At 39.1% G+C, this 24,400-nt stretch overlaps 1 protein-coding gene and 1 non-coding gene across 4 annotated transcripts in view; one reads left to right on the forward strand and one right to left on the reverse strand.

Moving 5' to 3' along the window:
• The window catches only part of LOC134220283 (matrix metalloproteinase-2-like), a 261,279-nt gene that overhangs the window by 124,357 nt on the left and 112,522 nt on the right, over nt 1-24,400 (forward strand). The gene's annotated exons all lie outside the window — the stretch shown is intronic.
• On the reverse strand, nt 22,974-23,046 carry Trnar-ucg (transfer RNA arginine (anticodon UCG)). Its single transcript has one exon. It is a non-coding gene; the product is annotated as a tRNA-Arg (tRNA).

A 24,400-nucleotide genomic window follows, 5' to 3' on the forward strand; every position in this document is an offset into this window, starting at 1 on the left:
TATCTAATACAAATTTAATGTCAACAATGAAGTTCAATCGGATATTTGGTATTGTGTTTTGGTATTTTGTAGGAAAATAAGTTCAAAAGTAGCATTTGTCAATGCTTCGAATCGGGATATAATTATCGAACGATTCTTACTCTCTAGCGAGTTTCAATCAATTGATATTTGGATATGTGAACGCTTGAAAGTGATGTTAATCCTCGATTATTTGAAAATTGTATTTTTATCTTGCTTTTCAAATATTGGTACAAAAATTATATACCTCATCAGTTTTTGTAATGCTCACTCAATCTCAAGAGCACAGGATAAACAACGAAAGCAGATTCACCCTTGGATTGAAAAACGGTCTCATCCCACAGAAAAGTTGAAAACCTATAGCTACGTAGTTTAACGTCACCTTTGCGTACAAACCGATTGGGCTGCACCTTTGAGTTTTTTTTCGAAAATTCTCCCGGAAATTCTTCTTGCGAAATTCGTCTGCAAATTCAACTGGCTATTTCTCCACATATTCTTACGCAAATTTCGTCAAAACTCTTTCTGAATGACCTCTAAAATTTCCACTGCACTTCCCCTGGACATTATTTAAGAAATTTTCCCGGTAGATCCTGCCGGAATTCACAAAATTTCATTCGGTATTTCCCCTAAAAAAATCATCCAAAACCCATCAGGATTTTCCGAGAATTTTTTCAAGTAATTCACAGAAATATCTTAAAACAATGGCCCCTGAAATTCTTCTAGAAACTCTCTCCCTTTTTTTTTTTCTTCAAGAATTCCCCAGGAATTCCTTTTGGAATTCCACCAGAAATTTCTCAAGCTATTCTGCCGAAACTTGCTCCATGAAGTTTTTTTCAGGAAGAACTTCCGAAGGAATTCTTGTGGGAGTATCTGAAGGAGTGTTCAATTGATTTCCTGGAGAATTTCCTGGAGTAATTCCTGAAGAAGTTTGCGATGGAGTTCCTAGTTTGAGTCCCACGAGGATTTTTCTTATATAATAAATAATTTCAGACTGAAATACAGAAGAAACTCTAGTAGGAATTTCAGGGGTATTCTAGGGCAATTAAGTTTCTAAAGTTTCTAAGATTCCTAAAGAACAATTCCCACATTTTCAGAAAAAGTATCTTTATGTTTGGCCGAGAATATGTTTAATAAAAAGGGCCAAAGCCAAAAATATTTTCTCATGACGCAGTTTTTGTTCAGAGATCAGCTCCTTGCTAATTGCAGTTGTGAGTAGATCGCCATCCAATGATTTAGATTTAAAGACTTCATCGATGATTTAGAAATAAGTACTCAATTCGTCGAGCTAAGTTGATCGGTATACGAGAGTCGGCCCTTCGAGCCTTCTATCAAACATTCGTTTTCTATTAAACATATAGTCTTTTTGTTACACCTAGGATGGAAGGCAGAAACGATTCTAAAGACGAGAAAATTAAAATAACTTAGAAAGTAATCCCTTTTCTACATATTCGAAATCAGTCTTGTTATCTTTTTACTCATCTTGGTGTTATGTACTTATTTAATTGCGAATCATAATACAGGTTCCTCAAAAACAACGCGATGCGACTGTTGCTATAGCTGGCAGGTTGTCGCATTGATAAAGAAGCGTCAATAGTCGCAAAAAAGATATTTTAGTTACAAGATAAATATTGTTGCTGTCGTCGCTGTCCGGAACATCTTTTGCTGGCGAGAATAAGGTGCTAAATGTCAATGAAGGAAAAATACTTACGATTTGACAGTTTGGTACCACAAATGTTTCGGACAGCAGAACAAAGGGAATCGAAGCGACAATCTTTATCTAACAATTAAATGCATATTATTCGGCAACTCGGCCGTACGAAAACCATTTTTTGTTTTGCACAGCACATGTTTCGAAATGGACAAATTTATATGAAATTTGCGAAAAAGAATGGAGGGACTCGAACCTTCAACCTCCTACTCTCTACATAGGCGTGATAACCCTACACAACAAGACCACTTAAAGGTCACGTTTGCGGAAAAGCCATCAGAGTAACCAACCTCCACCGCGGTTAGCTCTTTTTTGCAAATTGAATATCTTTCGTATGCTTGATTTGTCTAATCTTCACATGTGCTTTACTGTCTTTATCTTGTAACTAAAACTGTCGTAACTGTCGCAACGACAGTGACAGTTCAGGGCAACCTTAAGCTCTTCATTCTCACAAAATCTATAGGGGGTATCCATAAAATTCTTCTTCATATTATTGGCATTACATCCCCACATTTGGACAGAGCCGCCTCGCAGCTTAGTGTCCATTAAGCACTTCCACAGTTATTAACTGCGAGGCTTCTAAGCCAAATTACCATTTTTGCATTCGTATATCATGATTCATGAGGCTAGCACGATGATACTTTTATGTCCAGAGAAGTCGAGACAATTTCCAATCCGAAAATTGCCTAGATCGGCACCGGGAATCGAACCCAGCCATCCTCAGCATGGTCTTGCTTTGTAGCCGCGCGTCTAACCGCACGGCTAAGGAGGGCCCCTTTAAAAAAAACTTTGATAGGCAACAAAAAAAATGGGGGATTTTAAGGATTTTCAAAATATTCCTTAGCAAATCCGAGGAGTTTTTTTTTATTTATTTCACTTTAATATTTATTTTTATAATCCTCCCCCCCCTTGATCGTTCGTGGACCGATAGGACACTATTTTTATTAAATGTTTGCAACGGCCTAATTAATTAATTTTATTGAATTATGTTATTTTAATGCAATTTAAGTTTATGTTCAACCAGCTATATGTACCAGACTTTGCTCGGGATCGAAAAGTCAACTATGCAATTGAAATGCCCAATGCTGAGACACGTAATAACACGGAATCCACATACATAGATTTAATTCGAAGTTTCCACTATGATTTTGAATTTGGTAGCTTTACCGGTTTTGGCTTTATGCCCGATTTGATCGAATCCCACTCAGCCTCATACTATAAAAAGGTTTAAAAATTATCGGCTGAATAATACATAAACTTTTTCTACGTTTCGCTTCCCTTTCTGCCCTATTAATTTTTCTTCCTTTTACTTTGACCAATTATGTGTCCGCAAGTAGGCTCAGCCAAAGCGACCGTATGCCGCTCAAAGCGCACAAGCCCAAGTCCTGGTGTTAGGTGCGACGCAGACCTGACACGACGGTCCTCCGATAAGACTGGAAGTTTGCGCAAGCCCAATAAGCCGCCTTTAAAAACAACCATTACGAATGACATAGAAGATAATACGACTCGATACAATCGGCAACGACCTAGGCGATGAATAAAGGATCACGATTGGAAGCTTGAAGCATGGAATTGCAAGTCGCTAGGCTTTGGCAGGATAATCTACGATGACTTACATCCCCGCAACTTCGACGTCACAGCGCTGCAGGAAATCTGCTGGACAGGACAGAAAGTGTGGAAAAGCGGGCATCGAACGGCTACCTTCTACCAAAGCTGTGGCACCACCAACGAGCTGGAAACCGGCTTTATAGTGCTTTATAGTGCCAATCAACGCAAGGATGTGCAAGCTGAGTATTAAAGGCCGTTTCTTCAACTATAGAATCATCAACGTGTACAGCCCACACGAAGGGAGACCCGACGACAAGAAAGATGACTGCAGTATGACTGCGCTCAAAACTCTCGACGGTGTACAACACGCGTCGAAGTAGAACGCCGCGTTAAACATTGGGCGACTACAAGACGGTAGACTAGCCCAAGACTACGCGCAGCAGCTGGCAGTGGCACTCCCAACGGAAGAGCAGCTAGGCGCAGCATCTCTTGAAGATGGCTGGAGAGATATTCGATCCGCCATTGGAAGCACCGCAGCCGCTGCAATAGGCACGGTGCCCCCGGATCAAAGAAACGACTGGTATGACGGCGAATGTAAGCAGTTAGTAGAAGAGAAGAATGCAGCATGGGCGAGATTGCTGCAACACCGCACGAGGGCGAACGAGGCACGATACAAACGGGCGTGGAACAGACAAAACTCGATTTTTTAAGGGAAAAACGCCAGCAGGAAGATCGAGACCATGAAGAGTGGGAGCAACTGTGCCGCGCTAATAATGCACGAAAGTTCTATGAGAAGTTCACGTAAAGGCCACGTGCCACAGTCCGATATGTCTAAGGACATAAACGGGACCCTTCTTACAAACGAGCGTAAGGTGATCCAAAGGTAGCGAGAGAGAAGACAATGTTAGTCACCCACTGCGAGTTTGCATCGGTGGTGACGAAATCGAGGTGGTAGAAGAATTTGTGTACTTGGGCTCACTGATGACTACCGAAAATGATACCAGCAGAGAAATTCGGTATTTTGGACTCCGCAAGACGCTCCGATCGAATAGAGTTCGCTGCCGTACCAAACTGACAATCTACAAAACGCTCATTAGCCCGGTAGTCCTCTACGGACACGAGACCTGGACAATGTTCTTGGAGCTTTCGAGAGGAAAGTGTTGCGCAATATAGGGTCAAAATGGAAGATGATACATGGAGGAGGCGAATGATCCACGACTTCATCATTCACACCGCTAAAATGGGAAGACTGGGGTGGGCTGGGCACGTTATCAGAATGTTGAACAATAACCCGGTGACGGCACAAGACGGCGAGATTCGCAACGAGCAAGGTGGATCGATCAGGTGGAAGACGATTTGCGGACCCTTCGCAGACTGTGACTAGCGACTTAAAGCCATGGACCGAGATAAATGAATAGGACTGTTATGTGCTGCTCAGACCACTCCGGCCTTTTATAGCCTATTCAGATTGGGCTATTTATGACTTTGTTAAGTGAGAGGGTATCCAATTATTACGAGGTGTTCAGACTGCAGCAAGATAATATATCTTGACGTTTCCTTGTTTCCTCATTTGCACGCTAATACAGGGTTGAATTCAAGGAGAGTTTTAAAATTTAATTTGCGAAATCAAGCATTTGTGTGGCGACAATCGAACATTTTTTTCTGAACAAAGTTTCTACGAAAAAAAAATATGAAAAGGGATTTTCGAAGAATATTTGAAGCTCTCATTAAGGATAATGAGCGAAGCTACATTCATTAGTTGGGTGCGCCGTTATTCGGGGAATCAGACTATTCCTCAATTTATTTTTAAGTTTAAAAAGTATTTTGATTCTGTACTATGATCAAACGGAGATTTGATAGAAAAATTTAGATACTTTTGGGAATTCTCACAAATAAATAAAAAAAGGACGATTGGACCAATTTTCAAGAAATATTATCGAACTAAAATGTATTTCCACCAGTATCTCCATGTATGAAGGGCAATTCAGCAATTTAATTTTTTTATCAAATGGAAACTGAACCATTGCGTTCTACTCGACAACCAATGATACAGCTTCTAACAAAATCGAATCGTGTGAATGTGATATAATTTAAACTGGAATTTGGATGAATTAATGCATTACCAATCCATGTTTTATTTAAGGTTATTCTACTTTATATATACATCCCATTCAAATCGTACAGTTGTCCCACGTGAAAAATGTTGAAATCCAAAGTATATTAAGCCATTCAAGGAGCAGAATTGAAACAATTTATGAAATCATGTTTATTCATCAAATATATTCGTTTTACAACCATTCCTACGTTTTAAATTGTCTTCCGCATTGGCCCTTGAACTTTGAAAATTTATTCGATTTGTTCTATTAAATCTAGGTTTAAGTTAAATACTTCATGTTAATCCTAGAGAGCATCTGTTTTTTAAACAATTCATGTTGAATAAGTGGAGAATAAATAATTATCATCATTTTTTTTTCATCATATAAAATGCTTTCCACAAAACCATCACAATCCGAGTTATTTTTCAGCGCTCCTCAGAAGATTTTCATCTAAGATGCATTCGACCCTGCTACGACAGAAAGAGCATGACTGTCAACTACGAAACGAAATGAAAACAGAGAGAATTTTCTCTCTGGCAAAGAGAGCGTGACGCTTTTCAGTTTTGTTTTGTTGAATTTCTCCCTGCATCCCAGCTAGAACGAAAGCTCTCTCGTAATAATTGTTCGTAATAAATTCTTTTTAGCGGGTATCTTTTGACAGCGCAAAATGTATGGAATATTACGTAAATAATGACATCATAAAGCGTATTTACCCTGAAACGCCAATTATTATGTCATTAATGGCGTAATCTGAATAGGCTATATTAGACTGAATAAATAAATAATAAATGGTAAAATAAAAAAATCAGCCAGGTTACAGCAAGATGATTTGCGAACTGATTTCGGATGTTCTATTAATATTTTTGTTTTGATTTGTTAAGCGTTTATAATAATAATAGCATAAATACCATCGTGTGGCCTTTCTCCTTAAGGTGAAGCGTTGTGACACTCAAATTGCTATGTGTTTGTATCATAAAAATCATCAACCATGGATTTGTAGTGGTGGAAACTTCCAATACCAATTCAGTAAGCATACACGTGGGATTCATTTTTTGTTAACATCCGACAACAGTAAACATTGCACGCATTCGGAAGAATTCAGCCCAACTTAGAAACAGTATCAATCAATACAGTCTAAGTATGGGATTAACTGATGGAATTTGCCAGAAAAGCATCAGTTTTCTTTGGTTTAGGTGAATATTTATGAATTATGTTTTCACGATGCTGGCTGTTTATGTTTACATCCTCAACCGTTGTTGCCAGCTGCTCAAACGCACCAATAACAAAATAATTTTTTGCTCCGATTTTTCAATTTTTGAAACGCACCTCAAAACAGAATCAATAACATATTATTATTGCATCAATACATAATGCGTTAAGAAAAGATTGATTAATTAAATCGATATTTTACATGTTCCCGCTATGATTTCACAATAGTTCATATCGACATCACTGTCTGCTGCTGATCAATGATTGCTTGCATACGACGCTACCGACGACGTGCAGATTGTTGAAGCCGGCGACGTCGTTGGCATAGTGCGTTACTGGGGGGATTTTTTTCACTTTGTTCACTTGCTTATATATCTTCCCTAAATTAGCGCTATGTGGTAATATCATCATATCGCCGCATAGATTGAACTTAGAAGTAAGTCCAGATTTACTTTTTTAGTGAGAAGATGGCCTTAAGGCTTCATGACATGTCATTCAGAATGGCTGCCTTGTGGCTTACCAACACAGTCAAACAATCAACCACCCCACCCACCCCGATATGCAAAGACAAATTTAATTCATATATTGCCTACATACCTGACCATCTTCTCACTAAAAAAGTAAATCTGGACTTACTTCTAAGTTCAATCTATGCGGCGATATGATGATATTACCACATAGCGCTAATTTAGGGAAGATATATAAGCAAGTGAACAAAGTGAAAAAATCCCCAGTAACGCACTATGCCAACGACGTCGCCGGCTTCAACAATCTGCACGTCGTCGGTAGCGTCGTATGCAAGCAATCATTGATCAGCAACAGACAGTGATGTCGATATGAACTATTGTGAAATCATAGCGGGAACATGTAAAATATCGATTTAATTAATCAATCTTTTCTTAACGCATTATGTATTGATGCAATAATAATATGTTATTGATTCTGTTTTGAGGTGCGTTTCAAAAATTGAAAAATCGGAGCAAAAAATTATTTTGTTATTGGTGCGTTTGAGCAGCTGGCAACAACGGTTGAGGATGTAAACATAAACAGCCAGCATCGTGAAAACATAATTCATAAATATTCACCTAAACCAAAGAAAAACTGATGCTTTTCTGGCAAATTCCATCAGTTAATCCCATACTTAGACTGTATTGATTGATACTGTTTCTAAGTTGGGCTGAATTCTTCCGAATGCGTGCAATGTTTACTGTTGTCGGATGTTAACAAAAAATGAATCCCACGTGTATGCTTACTGAATTGGTATTGGAAGTTTCCACCACTACAAATCCATGGTTGATGATTTTTATGATACAAACACATAGCAATTTGAGTGTCACAACGCTTCACCTTAACCTCTCGAGAGTCGTTGGATTCAGTGCGTACCGGTGCTGTATTTTCATCTAGAACTGAACGGTCATAGGCGGTCAATAAACGAATGTGAACAATAAAATAAGCCATTATCAATTTTCTGTCAATGACATTCTGAACTGCTCGCTTGTATAGACCACACACGTTCGATCACCATCGAATCAAAAGTAATGCATGCGTGAATAGCCTCATCAATCATGATTGATAACGGGTTGATCGCACGCGGCAATTGGCTTTCAGTTTGTCCATCGATGTCATAACATAAAAGTATCAACAATAAGTTGCAGAGAAACTAACCTCTGAGAATATGCACATCGCTCGTCAATTGACTTTTACTGTGACTGACTTTTTGATTACTCAAATAATTTTGATTCGTCACATCCAGATGATATCAATCGTGATTATTCGGATAAATTCGAATTATATGGATTCCCGAGGTATAATCGAATGTGCAGTATTGGGCGCTCAAATTTGAACAACCAGACCGACACTATCATTGTGTTGCTCCGAACTTTGCATCTAATTTCCAAAAATCTGAAATGGATACTAACGAAAGTGCAGTGAATGCAATTTCCCGCTGCGGCCAGTATTGAAACTGCACTTCAAGCTCCTCCCCGCTGAACAGCCGGATCATCTCTCGTTCTCATTAGTTTTATTAATTAGTTTACTGTTACTGCATATTGAAAAGCGTACCCACCGTACAGCATATCGAACATTCACTAAATGTGTGTAGTTGTAGTGCGACAAATTAATGTTCTCGGTTACATTTGTTTCCGAAAGCTGGATGCAGCGATGCTCCCTACCTCAATCTCAAAGTTCTGCTAATTGTGTTCCGGCTGCGATAGCCGATTGGAGTGGTAGCGTTATTTGAAGCAATTTGTAATTAGGTATTAGGGACAGTATTAAGTGTGTGTAACAGCTTGTTTGGAAATGGAATTAAGTGTTATTGCGTATATTCAATTCAATCATGTTTTCCGCATGGTTTTTGTTGAAATTAAATCCTAAGTTTAAATAACTTCAGTTTTTTGTGCGTTATATTGCAATATTCAGCTCATCGCTTTCTATAAAAAGGTTTAGTACAGCACATTCTTGATATGCAGATTTTTACGTAACGATCGACCTTGCCCCAGTGACCGTGGTTGTGTTTTCGTTCGAAGTCAGCACCCTATCTATGGCAGAGCAAGTTTCAGTCCAACGCCAACGTGCATCGGAATTCCATCGCAGGTTGCTTGGATTGATATGCAGCCTATATGCACAAAGAACTGTAACGTTCTCAGATCATCGTGGGTTTGAAGTTATTTCTTACGCAACTTGATAAGCTCTCAGTGCGTCCCATTATGGACTCCCATATTTTTCACGTTTGATTAATTACGAAGATAAGTTACAAACAGCTTGAGGTTATTAAACTCATTACGTGTCATTCTTAACATCAAAATCAAAACCTATCTTACCTCTACGCAGAGAAGTCATAACCGATGTTGCATCAATCATTTCCCATTATCCATGTTGATTTCCGAAGCGATCACTCATTGCGTTTCCTTTCGAAGAAATGAAGTGCATTTAGATCGGTGCTGAAAGGAAAGCCCTCATATGTATGTTCTCTCTCCATCGCATCGTCTAGGTCTAGAGACACACACGGGGTTCTCTTCCGCTGGGGTGGTCCCCGCATATAATTTATCGACAACTGTCAAAACATTGCACACGCGGACCGCCCGTCACGATGAGTAACTGTTGCTTCCAGGTCGTATGAATGGAGAAGTACATATTTTAAACAATTCAAAAAAGGGATATCAACAGAACAATAATCGTACTTCTTCCTCCGATGTGCTTACGTAAAGGCATCAGTCGAATAGGTTGAAGGTAGAAGGAAGCGAGACTGTACGATGGTACAATAATGATCGAAAATGATGACACTCGAGTCGAGATGGGTGCTGCATCCTCCTCCGGACAGACATTATGAATCCCACTTAATTTTTCATTCTTCTAATCCCATGGTTTATGCGTCTGTTCCATGAAGTAATCTGCATCTCTTCCTTCTTTCATATCTCAAATAAGAGAGCCGGCTTCAGTGCCTACATTTATTACATACGGCGTGATCATTTCATTACGATAGCAGTTTGTGATGTCAAATTAATTGAATCTTTTAGTAGTAACATATTCAAGACTATTAGTTATATCGCTTAACTGTTTGATTTTTCTTTCTCAATCAAAAATGTTACGCCCTAAATTTTGATTTTTTTATCGAACATTTGAAGCATATTTTAATTTTATGCAAAATATAATTAATTCAAAAAATATATAGCCACAAATAAATATTAAAAAAAACTACAATCTCATAAGAAACCAACAGCGAACTGATCAAAAATTGGATGCATATTGAAATTCAAATCATGAAATAGCCAAACGAAGAGGTTCTTTGTTAATTGTGTGGTTAAATGATTATTAGTGGTTTATACTTAGTTCTAAAATACAGCTTTTACATATTGTTGAACCTCGGAATAGTTCTCCCTCAGCGGGTTGAATTCGGGTGGACTGTATGTATTCCTTTTATTTAGAGCTACCGATGGGCAACGGTTTGGTGGGGTTTCTTCCGATCGGATGGTGTTAAAAACTCGTATTTTTATTGCACAACACGACACAATAGTTTATTTTACAACACTTTTATTTACATTACACTAGACATTCTAACACTTTATTTACAATTTTTACACAACATTTACTACATTTATTAACTTAATATAATAACAAATTATTGGTCCCTGACCGGCTATCGCAATGGCTATCTTGTTTCTCTCTTTATTCACTCAAAAGTGTATTTCACGCCGCCTTCCACGCTATTCGTAAGTCGCCTGTCGTGGTGCTCGGTTGAGGGGGTAGCGAATAGTACACACCAATTTTTTTTCGCTGGAAACCAGCAAAATTTTGCTGGATTTTGCCGAGCTGTAAAATCAGCAATCCATCCAGCAAAATTATGATTGCTGTTATTACAGCAAAAATGAAAATCATAAAAATGACAGGTTCTCAACGGTATTTTCAGCAACGTCGATTATGGTTTGCTGGGCGGTCAGCAAAACAAAAAATCAAAATTATTTTGCTGGTTTTCAGCGCATTATACTAGAAAAAAAAATTTGAAGATGGGATAACTTCGTTTGAATTTTGGCTGATGATGCTATTAAGAAATAATTTTTTTTTAAAGATTTTTGCTTAATGGACTCTTGATACACGCCATACGAGCTTTTCTCATATGAATAATTTTCCTCCGTATGTACCGTCAACTGGGGGGAAGATGATCATTTTTAAGACAAAACATGCAATAACAATGTGTGTTTACATTTTAAATCGAAACAAATATTTTCAAAACATGTACTGCTATACGTTGCAATAATCAACAACTTTAGTTTTCTGAAATGCGTTCGCATTTATTAAAATAAATTAAATTATCACACATTTTCAGAATAATCTGGTTTGGGGTGAAGTTGATCAAGACAGCTCTACTAAAACCATTATGACCTAGTAGTCAAAATACACTAGGTTATTTGTATGAATGTTGAATTTACTACGTAAAGAGGTCTAAGAAGTCAATATTTGAAACGAAAATAGCGCCATTTATGACTATCTCTATTTCTTCCAAAAATGCATTTTCATGATTATAATCGAAAACCTCAGTTTCTACCTAGCGGTAACATTACTTGAATGGAGAATATTGTTGACTGCCGTTTCATAAAAAATTTGGCACTTTTGACTGACACATCAAATGATCATCTTCACCTCAATGATCATCTTCCCCAGTTGACGGTACACATTTTTATTTGTTATCCTTTTATGTGAGTACGAATAAAAGCGCTAACAAACTGCAATAAAACATGATAAAACTATCGCTCACGACAGGGGACGGATGAGTAATAGCCCTCGGATTAGAAAAGCCCTCATAGTTTATGCTTTTTTTTTTTTTCAATTCTTCAAGATGTCGGGTGACTGATTTCAGCGTCTTGATGACAATCTGCAGCTCCAGAACAATTTTATATATGTTCGAAATAAAAAGCCAGCTTCCCTAAACGCAAACTCGCGAAAACTGAGAAACCCTTTTTGCGTATTTTTAACTCTACCGCGTGACATCAATTTGACAGATAATCAGAATTGCTGGATTTCCAGCAAAACCATTACTTTGCTGGTTTTCAGTAAATCATTTTAACGATTGCTGGATTTCAGCAAACAGATTTATTGCTGGTTAACAACCAGCAAACCGTTTTGCTGGAACGGGAGATGGAATTTTGGTGTGTAATTTTTGGAGTTTTACAACTAAACACATATGATTGTGTCTTGTCATTTTTCTTCATTCCTTTCATTCGTAAAAGTTGATTTTCCCATTTCATGGATTTGTTTCAAATTAATTGTCTTCCAATTAGTTGGATTTGTTGTTAGTTGGAAAACAATATATTTTTAATTTTTCATTCAAAATTTTGAGCATATTAGATTGAGGTACTTTTAACAAATTTTTAATTATTATTATTATTTACTAGCAGATCCGACGAACTTTGTTTCGCCTAAAATTGATTTATTATCTGATTAATTCTTGAGTTGTGATGAAATTTGTGTTTCATTTGTATTGGAGCCCCCTTTCCAAAGGGGGGAGGGGTCTCGAACCACCTTAAGAACCTTCCCCGGCCCCAAAAACCTCTGCATACAAATTTTCACGCCGATCGGATCAGTAGTTTCGGATTCTATAAGGTTCAGACAGACAGAAATTCATTTTGATGTAGGGTAAAACGACCTATTATGGAGGGGTTAAGCACCGTGTCAAAACAAAATTGATTACAAAAATTCTTCAAAAATTACCTGTTGGTCGATTTCCACATTGTACTAGTTGAATAGGATGCTCGTTAACTATAGTTTCGTAAATATTACGTCAATTGTGCTGAACTTATGTTGTTTTGTTTTTATCACAATAAAAACAAACTACCGCAATAATAGGACGCTGTTGCCTATCGTTGCGATATTTTTTGAAGGTCAGTTCTATTGTTGCGGTATTGCATGCAATTCTTATGGAGAGCGGTACCGCAACAATAGGACCTTAGCACTACCGCAATAATAGGCTCAAAGGATTCAAATTTTTAACGAAAAACGTTGATTTTTCATCATTTTAAACAGAATATTGTCAAACAAAAGCTGTTCTAGTCGTTAATCCGAAGAGTTTTAGCGTACCCACAATTGTTTTCAATGGTATTATATTCAGAATGGACTACTTTAACACTACCGCAACATTAGGGCATACCACAACGATAGGACGTTTTACCCTATATAGATTCAGACTAAGGCCGATGTGGCCTGTGCGGTATAGAAGAGTCTTCTCCATTCGGCTCGGTCCATGGCCACACGTCGCCAACCACGCAGTCTACGGAGGGTCCGCAAGTTATCTTCCACTAGATCGATCCACCTTGCCCGCTGCGCACCTCGCCTTCTTGTGCCCGTCGGATCGTTGTCGAGAGGACTACCGGTCTAATGAGCGTTTTGTAGATTGTCAGTTTGGTACGGCGACGAACTTTATTAGCGTCTTGCGGAGTCCAAAGCACGTACGATTTCCAGAATGTCCCTGAAACTCGAAATACGCACATCACCCGATCCATCGTCGCTTCGATCAACCGTGTCAGTTTATCCAACAATCCGTGTTCGTGCATTAGCTGCCATAGCTGGTCCCGATCGACTGTAGCATATGCGGCTTTGAAGTCGATAAATAGATGATGTGTGGGCATGTTATATTCGCGGCATTTCTGCAATACCTGACGTACGGCGAACACCTGGGGCCTCATTGCGCATCTTCTTTCGACAGCTCTTTCGTATGACAGTTTGCATGGTTTGCTCGTTTTGAGTCGAGGTGCGCAATGCCACCCATGGTCCGTGGTGGAGCGTTCGCCCATAAAACCCACCTGGTACTGCCCCACGAATTCCCTTGCAATTGGTGCTAGTCGACGGCATAAAATTTGGGAGAGTACCTTGTAGGCGGCGTTCAGCAATGTGATTGCGCGGTAGTTGTTACAATCCAGCTTATCGCCCTTTTTCTAGATGGGAAACACGACACCTTCCATCCACTCCTGCGGCAAAACTTCTCCTCCCAAATCTTGGTAATGACCCAGTGCAGCGCTCTATCCAGTGTCTCACCACCGTGTTTAAATAGCTCTCCAGGTAGTTGGTCAACCCCAGGGGCTTTGTTGTTCTTCAGCCGGCCAATCTCCCCCTTGAATTACCTGGAGATCCGGAGCCGGTAGAATTATGTCCTGCGCGCGTTCCATCACCATACCGCCATCTTCGTCTGCCACATTCAGGTGTGCTTCATAGTGCTGCCGCCACCTTTGGATCACCTCACGCTCGTTCGTAAGAAGGTTCCCGTTTATGTCCTTACACATATCAGGCTGTGGCACGTGGCCCTTATGTGAACGGTTTAACTTCTCATAGAACTTTCGTGTGTTATTAGCGCGGTACAGTTGCTCCGTCTCTTCACGGTCTCGATCTTCCTGCTGGCGCTTTTTCCGCCGGAAAATCGAGTTTTGTCTGTTCCGCGCCCGTTTATATCGTGCCTTGTTCGCCTTCGTGCGATGTGGCAGCATTCTCGCCATGCTGCATTCTTCTCTTCCACTAATTGCTCACATTCACTGTCAAGTGCAGCGGTTGCGGTGCTACCAATGGTGGATCGAATATCTCTCCAGCCATCTTCAAGAGACGCTGCGCCTAGCTGCTCTTCCGTTGGGAGTGCCACTTCCAGCTGCTGCGCGTATCCTTGGGCTAGTCTACCGTCTTGTAGCCGCCCAATGTTAAGCCACGGCGTCCGACTTCGACGCGTGTTGTACACCGTCGAGAGTTTTGAGCGCAGGCATACTGCAACGAGGTAGTGTTCGGATTCAATATTCGCACTGCGGTAAGAGCGGACGTTTGTGATGTCGGAGAAGAATATACCGTCGATTAGAGCGTGGTCAATTTTGTTTTCCGTTTCTTGGTTAGGTGATTTCCATGTGGCCTTATGGATAATTTTGCGGAGAAACAAGGTGCTTCGTACTACCATTCCGCGGAAGGCTGCGAAGTTTATTAAATGGTTGGCCGTTGTCATTCGATACGGTGTGCAGACTATCCGGTCCGATGACCGGTCTATACATTTCCTCTCTTCCTACCTGTGCGTTCATGTCGCCGATGACGATTTTGACGTCCCGCAGTGGGCATCCATCGTATGTCTGCTCCAGTTGTGCGTAGAACGCTTCTTTCTCGTCGTCGGGTCTCCCTTCGTGTGGGCACGTTGATGATGCTATAGTTGAAGAAACGGCCTTTAATCCTCAGCTTGCACATCCTTGCGTTGATTGGCTGCCACCCAATCACGCGTTGGCGCATCTTACCCAGTACTATGAAGCTGTGGTTCCCAGTTCGTTGGTGGTGCCACAGCTTTGGTAGAAGGTAGCCGCTCGATGCCCGATTTTCCACATTTTCTCTCCTTCGCAACCTGCGAAACCTGGCGACTTGCAGTTCCATGTTCCAAGCTTCCGATCGTGATCCTTTATTCGTCGCCTAGGTCTTTGCCGATTATATCGAGTCGCATTATCTCTTATATTGTTCGTAATAATTGGTTCTCAAGGCGGCTTTTTGGGCCAGCACAAACCACCTGTCTCTTCGGAGTGCCGTCGTGTCAGGTCTGTTTTGTGTCCCACCTGACACCAGGACTTGGATTTGTGCGCTTTGAGCGGCACACGGTCGCTTTGGCGGGCCTACTTGCGGATACATGCAGTTTTTTATAGGAATTTAACAGGGCCCACCGTCAAACCCTACCACATCCTAGGCAAGCCCCATAACTCGCAGATGGCCTGGGGAGGGATCTTCAAGCCCTTGGACATAGTTCCTGCTGCCCCAACTCATTTTTAATAGTCCAGTCTAAATATGGTTTGACTGCATTTCACGGCCGAAGACCAAAGTAACGAAATGTTTGTACTGGGTAGATCATCTTTTTCTTTAAAGATACTAGGGCTGATTCTGCAGATTTTTTAGAGCTGGGTTTATCTTCTGTTCGCCAATTGCAAACGTTATGCCAGCTTTTCTGAGTATTTACATACATAGTACATTACATAAGGTTTGCAGTTTGACTCCCCGAATTATCGCAGATGTAACGTAACAGATTTTTGGGGTCTCCAGTAGTGTTGCGAGCGAAGGCGTAGGATTTCCAATCCGGAGATGGCGAGTTCGAGTTTCGGTTCGTCTAGGATGTTTTCGGGTTGGAAACTTTCTGGACACCCTGAGCATAATGTATCCATTGTACTTGCCACACAAGATACATACTCATGCAATAGCGAGCATAGAAAAACTTTTAATCAATAAACTGAGGAAATGCTAATACATAGAATATTAAGTAGAAAAGCAGACCAAGTTCCTGATGGAATATAGATCCATTGAAGAAGAAGAAGCGTTCACTTAGTAAACTACTACTCGTTTCCTGAAAAACACTTCTCCCCCTTTAGCCAATAACACTCCTTTTCCCTATAATCGTCTCCTTAGAAAAGAAAAACTGTTTTGAATTTCTCAGCAAAAGTCTTTGAAACTGCCAAAGGAAATTCTTCTGAATCTCCACGGAACTATCTCCGGAAATTGGATTTTTTTTTTCGAAATATCCGTGAGAAACCCTTCGGAATTTTTGCAAAAAAAATATTTAGGTATGTCCGCGGGAAATTCTTCTGAATTTAACTAATTTTAACGGAAATATACGCGAATTTTAAAATTCTCTGGACTTTTACAAATGTGAATCCGCGTTGTCAATTATATGTCAGTTGCGTTGCAAATTTCAAACAGCGGCCCGCTGATGCAACTACTAGAAAGAATCGAATTCTACGAAATTCGAAATTTTATGAAATTTGATTATGTTTTAAATTGATTTTTGAATGTTTGAATTTTGTTTATTTCGATTTTTGCCTCTTTAAAATTTGATTTCTGTTGCTTCTTGGGATAGTAGTTAGCGAACATACATACATACATACATAGATAGGTTGGTAGGGAACATAAATACTTATATTGAGACAAAATTTCGTCCAAATCAAAAGGGGTGTTTTTTTTACAATTCGAATTTTAATTTTAAAAATCGATTTTTAGGTTGTAGGTTCGATTGTAGGACTCAATTTGGATTTTTTTCAAATATTTTTATTGCAAAACCTTGATTGATTTTGCCATTGTCACCCATACAATACTGTTCTGTAGGATGCGTCATTTTTCGATAATAGCCATTTAAAAAATCGATAAAAAAGCTTTGGCCTTTAAAAAAAGTCTAGATATTTTTTGTAAAATTTTGCATACTTAATTTTACAAAAATTGATCTAGTGGCTTTTTGTAACAAAGTTTACATGTCAATAAATTTTCATTGCAACCTGAGAGGGTGCTGCCAACATTCATTCGAGTTAGATAGATAGATAAGATTTGTTTTGAGTGCTTTTTTCGCAACCTGTTGTGATTTGAAAAATATTTATGTTTTCATTTTTGCTAATTTTGATGCAAATTTAAATGAAGGTTCTAGAATCATGCAGCAAATTAAGCCTATATTAAGATTTCTAACACAAACTAGAAAAATTATAACTTGTTCATTTCTTGAAAATGGTCAGACTGATCAATGCTATCTCTTGAATTAATAAGTTCCCTTAAATTACGGTACGTAAAAGTACGTTATTATGATGTACAATATTTTCTGTTCGAAATTCTTCATGAAAAACACGAATTGGGTCCTAAAGCCCTACATCGTTTATGGTTCGTTGTGCCCAACGTAATAGTGATCGTTGTCGAAGAGGTCGTTGAATGGCACGAATTCTCCGCACAGTAGTCTAGCCTCGAATGTCGCTTGCTGCAGCTTTCGCCTGCTTTCGAGGATGTCCATATTGAGCAATCTACACCGACCGGGATATGGAAGAAGATTAAGTGGATCACGCCATGGGAAGTGACCGCAGGGCCATTCGAATGAACCTCCGTTGGACATGCTCAATTCTCAAGTTCCATATAATGGCATCCGGAGTCCAGACGATAGAAGCGATTTCCACGATAGATTGAACCAGCGCACAGTACAAGGACTTCAAGCAGTGCGGATCAGTGAAGTCCTTCGCAATTTTCGACATGAAACCCAGCTGGCGGTTTGCCTTGGCAGTTAATGGGCGTTGAACGTCAGTTTTGGATCCAACACAACTTCAAGATCAGTAACCTCCGTAACACTTTGAAGTGTGGTTCCATCAATACGGTAATCAAACAATAATGGGTGTTTTGAACGACGGAAGGTCATAACAGAGCACTTTGGAGCACTGACAGTCTATTTGTTATGATAGCACCAGGCAATGAACACCTTCAACAAACTTTGCAGACGATGACAGTCATCAACTGATCGTACTATTAGATATATTTTCAGGTCGTCTGCAAACCAAACCCAATTTCGATGCAACGTCGTTGAAGTAGAGTGTAAACAGCAGAGGTCCCAAGTTGCTTCCTTGTGGCACGCCAGATAAGTTGCAGAAAGGGGACGAAACTCACGAGTCAATTTTCACACGGAGTGTTCTGCCAGTTAGGTAAGAAGCAAGCCACGAAGTGAGTTAAGTCGTTGCTCCGAGGCGCGATACTTTGGACAACAAGATGTTGTGGTCGATTTTGTCGAAAGCCGCCTTCAAATCGGTGTAGATAACATCTACTTGAGCCTTGTTCTCCATAGCAGTAATACAAGTGTGAGTGAAGTTAAGCAGGTTTGTAGTGACTGATCTACCCGGCATAAAACCATGCTGATCGGTAGAGATGTAGTTCTTCGATTGGCTAAGAATAACATCACTGACAATTATTTCGAATAACTTTGATGCTGCAGACAAGTTGATTATTCCACGATAGTTCTTGGCATCCTTTCTAGCACCATTTTTGTAGACCGGAATATATACACCCAACCAGGGGATGGCAGATTTTAATACAGTTCTGCATAAGAACCTTACAGAAACTGTATAATAATTGGGCATATACAATTCTGTAAGCTTTTTATACAAATATTGTATTAAACTAATACAGATTTGTATTATTTTAATACAATATTTGTATAAAAAGCTTACAGAATTGTATATGCCCAGATTTTATACAATAATTGTCAGATTTGTTTTTTGGGTGTATAAAATTGCTTCCAAATGTTCGAAAAAATACCGTCGTCCAATGATCGATTAAAAATGGAGGAAAGTGGCTCAGCAAAATCAGCATCACAACGGCAGAACACAACAGACGAGACCCCATCAGGACCAAAGGAGAATGAGCTTTTCTAGTTTTTGGCAGAGATAATCATTCCAGGAGTAACCACGAATGTTGTCAAATTGTGAAAGTCCAGAGGTACATTTAATGATACAGACTCAGCTTCGGCGTCTTTTGCTTACACTGGCTCGATGCAAAGCACTGATGCAAACAATTTGGCGATCATTTCACATCGTTCCACAGGTGTATTTGCTTCGTCGTTATCGTACATCACATTACTTGGTATGGACAATTTTTTTCTCTTTGCTATTGACAAATTTTCAAAAATATTTCGGGCTTCGCCTAAGACTGGTTTGTACCCTCATAACATATGTCTTATGTAGAATTGAATTCAAACGACGGAATGCATTACTGGCGCGCTGGAAGTTGATTTTGCTCTCAGCAGACTGTTGTGCACGATGATTCCGTTGACTTGCATTTTCAACACGTTTTAGGTTCCGAAGGTGTACTACAGACGGGCGAAAGTGGACGACGTTTTGGAGGCACGTTTAGTTGTAGCTATTGTTGAACGATACTACAGAAACTGTGCGCCATATCATTAGCATCTTGGCAATCACTCAGGTAGCCCCAATCAAAGGTGTGGACATAATCAGATAACGCGTTATAATCGGTCCTATTGCAATCGGGAATCGGTTCGTAATCCACAGGCTAGATGTCGTTAGAGCGGAAAGTACGTTGAATTGGAAAGATCATTTCTAACGGAGGGTGATGCAAGTCGATAGGCAACAATGGAACGGCTACTGTGTTGATGTTGGGTTTAAAACTGTTGGAGTAGAAGACTAGATCCAAAACGCGATCATGCTGATTACGATGCCAGTTTTCTTGGGTCAAGTTTAGAAGTTCATTCCATCAATCAGAGCCGCACTTGATGAAGGAGTAGATATGTTTCCAGCAAGTACTATTTACGTTGTATTCATTGAAGGCGGGGTTGGTTGTAATCACCGCAGATTAAGATCCGGTCATCATAAGAATCGTTTTCGCACAACTCACGAACGGATCTTTTAAATCATGAAGACTAAATTTCGTTTTCAGAAATTAGTTAGTTTTTAAGTCGAATTAAAGTGAATTACGACAGAGTCCAAAAATGGCTGCCGCAATGGCCCTCACCTCACGTTTTTACTAGCACAAATGTGAATTTTTAGGCGATTAGCACATCTAAAAACCATTTTTTCGTATATGCTACAAGTAAGTAGAGGTAAGAAACGGCTTTTCGCTTTTGCTTGTCGTTTGCTTTTGAAGTTTAGTGCCCCAGAAAGCGCTATGTAGCTTTGAAATTGGATTCCAACGTGGTTCACTTCAAATTCCAATCCTTAAATATTTGAATTGAAAACTCTTTTTCTCAAATTTGAAAAATTAATTTGGTTTGTGTTTTATGATTTAAATAATAGTCTTTTTCTCAATTATAATCAATAATAGTAAATCATTCAGAATTCTTTTGATCGCCCAATTTTTCTTGAGCTTTCAAAAGGAACTTATTATGGGGTACAGCCCCCGAATCCTCGCCCGAATCAGTTCATTATCATATCAGCTTCCGAAAAACGTCTCTCACGGTATGCTACCTATACAGACATGATAAGTGAGAGATTTTTTCATTCTCCTTTGGATTCAAATTCTGAACATGATATAAAATATAGACTCTTTGGGTAAGCGAGCCCATCATGAGAACTCATCGATTATATTCTGTATTGTGATTATGAAGGTTTTGTAATCAAAGAAGTACCTGCGCAAGTTACCTTTCCCACATTTTTTTCCGGATCGTTCGATTCCTTCATTTAGGTCAACTTTCGCAAAGAATCTTTAATTTCTACTCCCTACTCCACTATTACTGAAAGTTTAAAAACAAAATTTAAATCCTAAAAAAACGTGCAAGTTTTGGCCACTGAAGACGGCCTTACTGTTGAGGTACGTATCTGGAATGGAATATCTACAATCTGGTATCTGGAATGGAATAGTACAAATTCGTCTTATGACGAGTGACCACTGTTCGCTTTCTTCAAAACTGTCTTACGAAACAAAACTAACGAATGAGACAAGCCAGCTTCGGGCTGAAAGTCTCAATAATGAAGAATTAAGAAAAATTTACTTACGATAAATAGATATGTTTTTTAGAAGTCGGAGATGGAACATAATCATTCTTCGTTATGATGTGGCAGTCACATTTCATTTAATATGTTTTCAAATGATTGACTTTTCAGGTGATTATATTCATTGTCACAGTCGATTTCTTTCAAGTTTTAGATACTACTTCCCCAACGTATCAACCTTGTTAGAGCATCACATTGCATTGTGTTGATACGACCTGAATGGAAATTCCCTTAAAGTTTTTATTTTATTTTGTGCCAAAAATACATTTTCTAAATTTTACAACATACGTCGTAAAAAGCGATAGGCGATAGGAAGGATTGGGTTTAACGAGAAACGCTTCTTGTATATAGTATAACACTTAACTCAATTCTGTATTAACAGTTGACATTTTTTTCTTTTTTTCTTGCAGGTATGTTACTGATTGAAGATCAGGTAAAAATTACAATGAGCCGTCATATGATGTTCGACCCTAATCAATAGAATAACTCCTTCACCATGCGTGATAAATTACGTCCTCGTGTCGATAGGAAGACAATTACTTCCTTGTCGCTCGACAAAATACTGCTAGGAGACGAATCACTTATTCCCCCACAACATATTTCATTTTCAAATGTAAGTATAATTATTCATTTAAAAGGAGAAAACAAGAATATTTTATCCAAACTACGCCTGACAGTGTGTCATAATCCAGACGCAGATCCCAGTCGACAGCGTGGATCAGCTTGCGTCGCGTGCTACTGAAAAATGGTTCTCCGTGAGGCGTATTCTCTTTCTAGAAATATGTCCACGGGATTTGAATAATGCGTTCCGTAACCACGAGATGACGTCAACGATAAATGCGACATCATATTGAAAGAATTGTAGGGAAAGTCCTCTCCCAGGACCCGGTTGAAATTGAGTGCTTAGTATTAGTGATGGTTGTAATCGACCACAAGAAGACTCAATCTTTGCTCTTGCCTTCATGAAACCAGACAGCATAAGAGCCGACGAACCCATCGAAATGAAAAATCAAGCCAAAATATGTTGGTAAACACATTTTGGAAGAACATCATCAAAAGAAACAGTAATCTTAGTATAGGGTAACTTTCCATAATTTAGTCCAACCAAGCGCATATGAAAAATATTTATTTCATATTGGAGGTTCCATTTGCTTCATCACATATTGTTGATACTCACTCATTTTCGTAAATAATGGCATTTACGACCCAAAAATCAAAGGCAAAGATCAAACAAAGCAACCCTATATTGTTGCTTGTTCCCTTTGCTAACCGTTTTGCCTTTGCTGCTCACTGGGGTCGCGTAGTCGTCGTCGTCAGTATTCTTGAACGAGTGCATAGGCCGGATGTTTTACACTCTGTTTTGAATGCTGCTTGCTGTTTTGGATTGCTTGCGAATGGTGATCCATTCGAAACGACGACGTCCGTGGGGCACTTATGCAGCAGAATAATTTGTAATACAATACAATTTGATCTTCGTTTTTATGCTTCTCCGCTTATGGGTTCATTATGTATGAAAATAATGATGAGCTCACCCTTTGGATGGAGTGATCAATAAAAAACCATTTAAAAATGCTTATCTGTACCTACTTTCTTGTCATGATGAGGCATACAGTTATAAAATTTTAATTGAGAAATGAATATACGAACAAATAAAAAAAGTTTTTCTTGCGACCGTGACAGGACTCGAACCTGCAATCTTCGGATCCGAAGTCCGACGCCTTCTCCATTAGGCCACACGGCCACCTCTGAACGAAGGCTGCTTACAGCGTTGGACTATAAGGATTAAATTAATTACGTTTTGCAGTTTGCAATGCCCACACACATACACACATTTGTAAAGCAAATCTGAAAGCTTCTCAACCGATGCGATGTATAGTAAGGGACGTGAAAAAAAGGATGATGGCTATAGATGTAGGTATTTTGATCTCATTCTCAGGTATTTGGTAGGTAGCTGCCAAATATATAATCAGTCGAAGGCATACTATTGGCAAATAGACAATTGAGATGATCTATCTAGACCATACAAGGAACCGGGTAGAATAAATTTTAGCTGTTGCGTCTTTTTCAAATGTTGGTTCCAGATATATTGTTAATTAATTCTTCACCAACTGCAGAAAAAGCCGTTTTTGTGATTTATTTTGATGATCATTTTTTATGTTAATCGTTTATATACGTTCTATGATTGATTATAACATTAGCATTTTTGATGATATTGATTTCAGTTATGAAACTATAAGTGGACAACAGATAAGCTAGATAGTATTTATAGTCTTTAGTACTTCTTCGTGGTTTGCCGAAAAGATTTTTTTCGAATTGTTTATAGTTGCTAGTTCTAGATTTATGTGGAGGCTAAGGGAGGCTTATCAATATGAAAATGAGAACATAAAATATTGGAAGAACTTTGACGTTGACGTTGATTATGGGCGTTCCATCTACAACTGGTAGTCACATTTGTGGACTAGTACCGCCAAGTGGATGATTTTCAAGCTGCAATATTTATTATTACAGATTATTTAATCTTTAACAAATGAGTTCCGCCACATATCTCTACAAAGGTTTCATTCCGAAAGGTGTCTTCTTTACTCTTCCACTTGACAAAAATACGAATCGACACTACTATATTGAAGAAGGACAAAGTTTTTTTTTATAAAACAACTAGTTGACCCGGCAGACGTTGTCCTGCATAGTAGGCGAAAAATGGCGCTGTAAACTTTCCATGCGAAATTTCTATACGAATCTAAACTTTAGTTTTTGATGATTTTCTCAACTTTATTCGGGAGTTTCGAATAAGGAAATATCATATAAACCCGTCGGAAACTATAACGAACGTTTCTGCTGAAGAAATGAAGATAATCCATCCAGCCGTTTTCGAGTTATGCGGATACGAACACAGACCATTTCATTTTTATTATATAGATAAATGCTTGACATTATGTCTTGCGATAATGGAGGACATTATTTATTTTGATCTCAGCTTTATAGTCTTATGCATTCCGCAAACTTTATTAAAGGCATCTTGAAGATTTTATTTGATTTAGGGTAAATCCGGGTGAGATGCCGCGTCGGTATAGATGCCGCACTTCAGAGATCTGAAA

Source organism: Armigeres subalbatus, chromosome 3 (genome assembly GCF_024139115.2).
Source record: "Armigeres subalbatus isolate Guangzhou_Male chromosome 3, GZ_Asu_2, whole genome shotgun sequence".
Classification (NCBI taxonomy): domain Eukaryota; kingdom Metazoa; phylum Arthropoda; class Insecta; order Diptera; family Culicidae; genus Armigeres; species Armigeres subalbatus.